This window comes from Haemaphysalis longicornis, unplaced genomic scaffold (assembly GCF_048455015.1).
Source record: "Haemaphysalis longicornis isolate Haplotype H1 unplaced genomic scaffold, Haemaphysalis longicornis Haplotype H1 scaffold_8, whole genome shotgun sequence".
NCBI lineage: Eukaryota > Metazoa > Arthropoda > Arachnida > Ixodida > Ixodidae > Haemaphysalis > Haemaphysalis longicornis.
The window spans coordinates 168,297,845-168,305,936 of NW_027526445.1; the positions used below are offsets into that span (position 1 = coordinate 168,297,845).

Below are 8,092 nucleotides of genomic sequence, written 5' to 3' on the forward strand. Positions count from 1 at the left end.
CGGCGGCCGACGCGCGGTGGGAGCGCTTAGGTCAGCGGCGCCTTACGGTGGTTACTCTGGATACCTGCGATGTCGCTACTGCTGCTGCTATTCCTGGATGGGGCGCGGTGCCGGCCGCGTCGGCGGCTGCGGCGCAGTCATAGTGGGGTCTTCTCTGCTCGGCATGGATAACCGGAGTGACGTCATCACGGCGGCGCGTGGAAAAGGGTCGCGCAACTCTTATCTCCCTGCGGGAGCTATGTAGAGAAACTCTGCGGATAGCGGCACCACAGCCCGTCTGGCGGGTTAATCACTGTTGTGTACTTGCGACCTCTTCCACGTTCAGTGGAACTGCCTTATTTTTGTAGCGTGAGCTACACTGGCAGAAATTGAGCAGTTTTGTGCTGCGCATGCGCGAGGAGCAGTGCCGTCTCACGGCGCACAGCTGGCGCGCCGGGGCCGCCACCGCCGCGACTGCATTAGATTGGATTGGACTGGATTGGATTGGAAATCGTTTTAGCAGCCGTAAGAATGATAATTATCTACTCCTAGGCAACCAGGAAACCTGAGAATAACCAGTGAACCTTAGCTTACGCTACGTATATACTGGCATAGCCGAGCTAAGCCACTGCTAATTTTTGTATTAAAACACGACAGATCACTAACCCAGTTTGGCAGCTCACGTTGCGGAAATATGACGCCTGTCAGCATCCTTGTGACACTTCTTTACGCGGATGGCTCGTGCTGGTTCCGTTACCCCACGCAACAAGGCAGGTCTGAAAGCTGAACCGGGGGCGATTTCTTGAAGGGTAGACCGCGAAATTTAAGTGCCTCAAGAAATGATGTTAAGACAATTAAAAAAAACCGCCTGGACACAATCCGAAAGTGTCCGCAATGGTGCGTGCCATCGCTGCTGTGTAGCATCGGAGCTTTGTTCCGGATATGATATTTATTGCTTTTTGTCTTTCTCTCCCTTTGTAGGGCCAGCAACAGGCGCCACTGCCGCAACACATGGCTGCTGCGCCCCCAGGGCACCCGGGGCAGGGAGGCCAAGGAGAACCACCCCAGGATTCAAGTTCTCAATAGAGAGCTCGACCAGACGACTACCACGTCCAAAACGACGTAACCCGTGTGGTCTTCCCCAAACGCGCATTCTTTGCAGTGCTGTCCCGTAATTGGCGCCACTCGATGAGCACCACTGCACTTTCCCGAATAAACCGTAATCAGTGTGAACGTCTGCTCGAGTTACAAACTGCGCTCATCTCAGCACGAACACAAGCCTCGGAGATCAGGGCAGCAAGGTCACATATACCATCCTGCTCAAATTCAGCAGCTCAATTTCACCCGGAACACGCGAGTGGCGGTCGGATCTCCCCCTCGGGTGCTCGTGGCCCCGGGCAGCCAGGCATTGACGAAGTAAAAACACAGGGCGTTAGTTTTTCCGATTATCAACAGCACCCCTCATTGGTTCTACTGCCAGCTCATTTGCCGTCTGGGAACTGTTTGAACGCGTCCGTTACGAGTTAAATTCGGTGCAGCATGGTATGGTTGCTCGCATACTTGGAGAGTTTTCATTGTCCCAGGGGAGGTGACTGGCCCCCCCCCGACCCCTCTCTGTCTGTATCTGCCCTGCCCGTGTCGTTATTTGGGACGTCACGTATGATGTTCAGTTCGTTGTACTGCCTTCCTGTTCCCACGATGTCAAACTGGGGTGGGACTTCCTTTCTCAACATGGAGCTATCATCGACTGTGGACGTGCCGAAGTAGAGTTCTTCCCGTTCATGGATCATACCGCTGATGAACCGCCCGCTACTTCTACCGTAAAACTGGTCCTCGCGGAAGAAGCCCCTCATCTCCCATTTCGGATTCGCTACATGCATAGCGAGGCCTCTGTTCTGGCAGTCTTGGTACCAAAGGTAGCCTAAAGGGACCCTGCAACACTCTTTGAGCAGTGGACGTAAACCTGCGCGACGTTTAGATTACACTGCCAGGAATTCCTGAGCCAAATATTACACGTGCACGTGAAGCGGTGAGCGAGCAAATCGATGTGAAAGACGCCGAAAAATCAACCGCTGTCTCTTCAGTTGTCCTCATTATGCAACCCCTAGCATGGCCTAACGGACGTCACATAGCCCATGGCTGCCCGACCGGCTGTCACTGGTCAACTTCGCGGCTAGATTCTCCCATTTCCGTCGTCGTCATTGCTGTGTACGAACCTATTCTATGCCTGAACCTGTAGGCACAGTTTTGCCGTTTCTTTTGTGTTTTGAGTGCGCGCGGAGCTTGAGTGATGAGCTCAATACTTCCCTTTTAACGGGACCACTCGACTACAAACGTTTATTGCTTCAAAAACGCCCTACGAGCCCGAGCGCGCACTTGCGAGCTGGCACCCATGCCTGCTTTTTTTGTGGCACCAGACCGGAAATAGGCCCCTCCGCGTTGCGGAGAAAAGGACAAAACTACCCGGCATGTGATATATCGAAGGCCACCGAAGAGAACGCCGCGAGCCGCCCTCCTCTCCGGGAGAGAGCGCGCAGCTTTCGTCGCCTTGTCCGCGGTCGAGTTGAGAGGGAACGATTATGCACGATTTCTCATCGCGCGTAGTTTCATTAATTGTGAACGGATTTTCATAATTCTTGCGGGAGAAGATTTCTGGGACAATAGACTTTATCCCAAAGTACATTACTAGCAGTCGATGGCAAGTGTTACAGGGTCCCTTTAAGAGGGTTCAGCGCTTCTCGACCGCTCGCGACATGTCGTAGACACTCGAGTCTTGGCCAGGGGGTTAAAAAGAAGGTCCTGTTGCGCTGCACGGCAAGCGTACCCTCAATCTGGCCAACGTAAAATTAATTAACCTTGAGGACAATGTCAGGGAGCTGACTCTCAAAATGAATTCTTTCGTATCTCTTGGTGGCGATGTTATCAGCGTTCATGATGCTCTGAAACAGTGTCAAGCAAAAATAGTCGAACTTGAAGATAGGAGCCGAAGGTCAAACTTAATTGTATTCGGCATTCCGGAAGCACCTGGCGAAACGGAAGAGCAACTGCGGCACAAAGTTATCCAGGAAGTGTTTAAGGATAAGCTCCGCATTGACTGCAAATCCGTTGGCCGTATCCATCGCCTGGGTAAATCGTCCCAGAACCGTCCTGTCATTTTGTATTTTCAGGATTACTTGGAGAAGCAAGCTGTGCTTAGCAATAAGTTAAAACTGAAGGGAACAGATATTTTTGTAGATAATGACTATTCTTCCGAAACGCTGAGAAAGCGAAAATTACTCTGGGAAAGTGCCAAGGCAGAAAGAGACGGTGGAAAGAAGGTTTTCCTTGTCAGCGATAAACTGTGCGTTGATAAAAGATATTATGTGTGGGACGATACAACTAAATCGCGCATCGCTTCGCGGAAGTTAAACGCTGAACCGACTGCATAGCAATCGCTGATTAATGGTCAGTGCTTGCGTATAATATCACTGAACGCCAGAAGTATAGTAAACAAGATTGATAAATTAGAGGCACTCCTTCTTTCTTATGACCCAGATTTTGTTGTCATTACTGAATCATGGTTGCACGCTGATATAAGTGACGATGAAATTTTGCCACCTGGCTACAACCTGTTCAGAGCAGATCGAGGATCAAGGGGTGGCGGAGTAGCCGTCGTCGTGAAGGATGTTATAACGGCGACAATGGCTGATCAAATTCCGGATCATGAAAGTTTATTTTTAAATGTTTCTTTAAATGGTCATTCATTTTTGCTTTGTGCTGTTTATCGTCCTCCTGATGCAGTTGATTCATTTCTTACCCAAGTGTATGATTATCTGCTTCCTTATCGTGACCGCAATGTTATACTCACTGGTGATTTTAACTTGCCCACAATAAATTGGCAAAGACCTTTATATGAACAATATCAGCCGAATAATGACATTCTGAATATTCTTTTTGCTTTCAACCTTACCCAATTAGTTCGTGAGCCAACCCGTGAGAATAGTATTCTTGACTTGTTTTTTACCAGTCAAGAATTTTCGAATGGTGAGCTCACTGTTAAAACTGGTATATCGGATCATCGCCTCTTGTATTTTTGTTGCGACTTGAGCAGTGTGCAAAGTAGAACTTCGCTGTCTGCTTCTACTGTTAAAGACTTCGACCATGCTGACGATGTGTCTATTATAGACTACCTAGAGATTGAATTAGGTAAACCAGTTAGTGAAAACGTACCCTGCTTGTGGACAAGATTTGAAACTTCAATCAAATATTGTGTGACAAATTTTGTGCCCTCAAGAAAAAAGACGTCGAATCGAAAAAATCCTTGGATCAGTCGTGAAATTTTGCATATAAAACGGAAGTTGAAGCGACTCAGAAACCAACATCGTACAAACACGCAGATGTTTCGGGTGTTAAAGCAATCTCTAGCTGACATGGTCAGTGCAGCAAAGACACATTATTTTAATGTAACACTCCCTGGGTTTATAAGGAGCGATCCTTCTAGATTTTGGCAGCATCTTAAGGAGAAAAAGAAAAAGGTTGAAAAAATTAAAAAGAACGACATTGTTATTACGGAGGGTGAACAAATAGCGCGAGAATTCAATCAGTATTTTCAAAGTGTATTTACTCTTGCTTCTACTCCGACGAACCTTGTTTACGATTTTGACATTACCACAGTCCCAGAAATTCCCGTCTCTGGAGTGTTAAGCATGCTTCGTAAGCTTAATATCAGAAAAAGCGCTGGGCCAGACGTCATTCCTAATGCCTTTTTACGACGCTTTGCGCTACAGCTAGCCGAGTTCTTAACTAGGATTTTTCAGGCTTCTTTGTTATCTAGTCAAATTCCAGAAGTATGGAAATGGGCGCGGATAAAGCCAGTTTATAAGAAAGGAGACAAGTTAAAAGTGTCCAATTATCGTCCGGTATCCATTACGTGCGCTTGTTGCAAGCTATTGGAGCATATAGTAGCCGGTTACATTCAAAACTTTTTAGCCGAAAATAACGTCTTATCTTCCCTCCAACATGGTTTTCGGAAAGGCCTCTCTACTGTCACTCAACTGGTAACAGTTGTTCATGAATTTTCTAAGGTACTTGACAACGCTGGGCAAGTAGATGTTGTGTTCCTTGACCTTTGTAAAGCGTTTGACAAGGTGTCCCATAGCAAGCTGCTGTCTAAGCTTACGGCGATCGGTCTTCCCGCGTATTTGGTTAACTGGGTTCGTGAATACTTAAAAAATAGGATGCACTTTGTTGATGTTGGGGAATGCGTTTCTGATGCTCTGTCTGTCTCATCTGGAGTGCCTCAGGGCAGTGTGCTGGGGCCCCTTCTTTTTCTTATTTATGTCAATGATTTGACTGAAGTGGTTTCTGGTCCGGTTTCTTTGAAATTGTTCGCTGATGATTGTGTTTTGTTTATGAACGTTCGTTCTGCAAGTGATCAGGCTATACTACAGGAAGCTATTGACAGTGTTGAACAATGGTGCAAAGATTGGGATATGGAAATTAACTCGCAAAAAACAGTCTTTTTAAGAATATCGCGTAAAAAGTATCCCAGTGTTTTCCAGTACCACCTTCATGGCTTCGCAATTTCAGAAGTTTTATCTTATAAGTATTTAGGCGTCACTTTTACTCAAAATTTGACATGGTCCCAACATATTTCCGACATATGCGCATCAGCCTTTAAAAAGCTATGTTTGTTAAGGCGAAAGCTTAAGCATTCTCCGTGTAATGTTAAGCTCTTAGCGTATCAGACTTTTATCAGGTCAAAACTTGAATATGCGTCTGTTGCGTGGGACCCGCAAACTAAAAAAGATGTCAACCAACTTGAGATGCTCCAAAGAAAATGCGTTCGTTTCATTTATGGCAAATACAGACGACAAGACTCCCCTTCGCAGCTCATGACCAACAATAATATCCCGACACTAGAAGCAAGAAGGAAACTAAACCGTCTACTGTTTCTTCACAATATACTAACCAAGAAAGTTTCGTTGCCCATACCTACATTCCTTAAGCCCTTAACCACGAGAAGAACGCGTCACACACGAGAGCATGCTCTAGAGCCTATTTTCGCAAGGACTAGTTCATTTAAAAATAGCTTTTTCCCGCGTACCATAGAAGACTGGAATTTACTTCCTGAGTCAATTCTAGCAGCTGACAATTTTGCTAGAGCATTGGAGCAGCACTTGTATTGTTAAACCGATGGTATTGACGCAATACAGTGATGGTGTATCAGTGTGTTGGGTGCGATTGATATTGCATTCTGATCGGCTTTATGATGTATATTGTTCATGTGCTGTTTTGTTTTATGTTGTTTCTAGGTAGTGTTGCGTTTTTTGTTGTTGTTGTTGCTGCTGATACCGAGTAGTGACCTTTGTATTCTTCACTTGCCCCTCCTGCTAGGACCATTCTGGCCTGCAGTATTTTGAAATAAATAAAATAAATAAATAAGCACCTCCACTAAAACGGTCGTGTCAGAACCAGCCAAACCCGCCGATAGCTGTGGCGCTAGAGTGCCGGTGTGTTTGGGTGTGTGTGTGCGTTCAATCAGCGTCGAAGCAAGACCAGCCGTTACAAAGCGTTTGCACTGGAGCGCACGTGCAAGAAACGGGAGACGCCAGACAGAACCGATCGGCGTTCTGGCGTTCCGCGGGCAGCGCAAGTGGAATAACTATGCTCGTGCTGTTTCCCACTCTCCCTAGCGACGGCGAGGCTTAAAAGCAAACGCGAGCTCCGCGGCTGCGTTTTACATGCGACTGCATCTCATTCACTCGCCTTGTCCCTGCATCCGGCGTCGTCGGCGTTGTTGTCGGCGTCCGCCTCTCCCCCATCCTCATCGCCGCGCGAGCTGCGCTCTGCGCCGCTCACCCCCTTTCCTCTCCGATGCCCCTCTCTCGCGAGGAGCATTGGATTGGATTGGCTTCGTCTGGATTGGATTGGATTGGATTGTATTTGTATTGGATTGGATTAAAGTAGATTGGGTTGGATTGGGTTGCGTTATAGCCGCGGCAGACGCACTGGCGCCGGCGTATGTGCAGTACTCTCTTTTCCGCGGTCTCTTCTCCTTCGGGCGCGCTGCGCATATAATCGTTGTGCCGCTCGCCGGCGGCCTTTCGGTCAACGGTTGCTCTCTGCTTGCGCTTGAACCCCCCTCAGCGTTGCATCACACCAGGGTTCCCGCGAGGGGAGGTTGGCTAATTTTTTTCTCTCTCTTCTGTCGGCAAGTGAGCCGCAATCAACGTGGTGTCTTCGGCGTCCGGCATCGCCTTCTGCGTCGGCCTGGTGCTCAGCTCGGCCAAAATGTAACAGCCCTCTTCAACCCGAGTAGTCCTAGTGGAACTGGTTACCTACCTCCAGCACTGGAAACAAAAATACCTTAGTATAAATACCCAAGAAAGTGGTGGGGAAACATCCCCGCCGGTAGCATAGTGGTCATCGCACCAGACCAGTATTCTGGAGGTCGTGGGTTCGGATCCCACCCGGCGGGCATTTTTTCACCACTTTTTTTCTAACTCGAAAAATTCTTCATCTGTTTCTATGACCTACTGCATTCCCCCATTGCTTTCCGAGGTTTTCTTGACTGCCAACACTTATTCTGCCTTAATTCACCGAGCCCCTCATTTCCCATTTCTGATTCCCTACATGCATAGCGAGGGCCTCTGTTCTGGCATTCTTGGTGCAGAAGGTAGGTTAAGAGGGTTCAACGGTGGTCAACCGCAGTCGACATGTCGTAGACACTCGAGTCACGGCCCGGGGGTTAAAAAGGAGGTCAACTTCATCCCGAGTAGTCGGAGTGGCGCTGGCTACCACCCCAAACACAGGAACCAAAAATACCTTAACATAAATACCCTATGAAGTGCTGTGGAAACAGCCCCACCGGTAGCGTAGTGGTCATCGCACCAGACCTGTATTCTTGAGGTCGTGGGTTCGGATCCCACCCGGCGGGCATTTTTTCACCACTTTTTTTCTGACACGAAAAATTTTTCATCTGTTTCTATGGCCTACCACATTCCTCCCATTGCTTTCAGAGGTTTTCTTGACTGCCAACACTTATTCTGTCTTAATACACCGAGCCCCTCATTTCCCATTTCTGATTAGCTATATATATATATATATATATATATATATATATATAGTGAAA

At 47.6% G+C, this 8,092-nt stretch overlaps 1 non-coding gene across 1 annotated transcript; it reads left to right on the forward strand.

Moving 5' to 3' along the window:
* The first annotated feature begins 7,365 nt into the window (after window positions 1–7,365).
* Window positions 7,366–7,438, forward strand: Trnat-agu (transfer RNA threonine (anticodon AGU)). The gene has a single exon. It is a non-coding gene; the product is annotated as a tRNA-Thr (tRNA).
* Window positions 7,439–8,092: the final 654 nt, after the last annotated feature.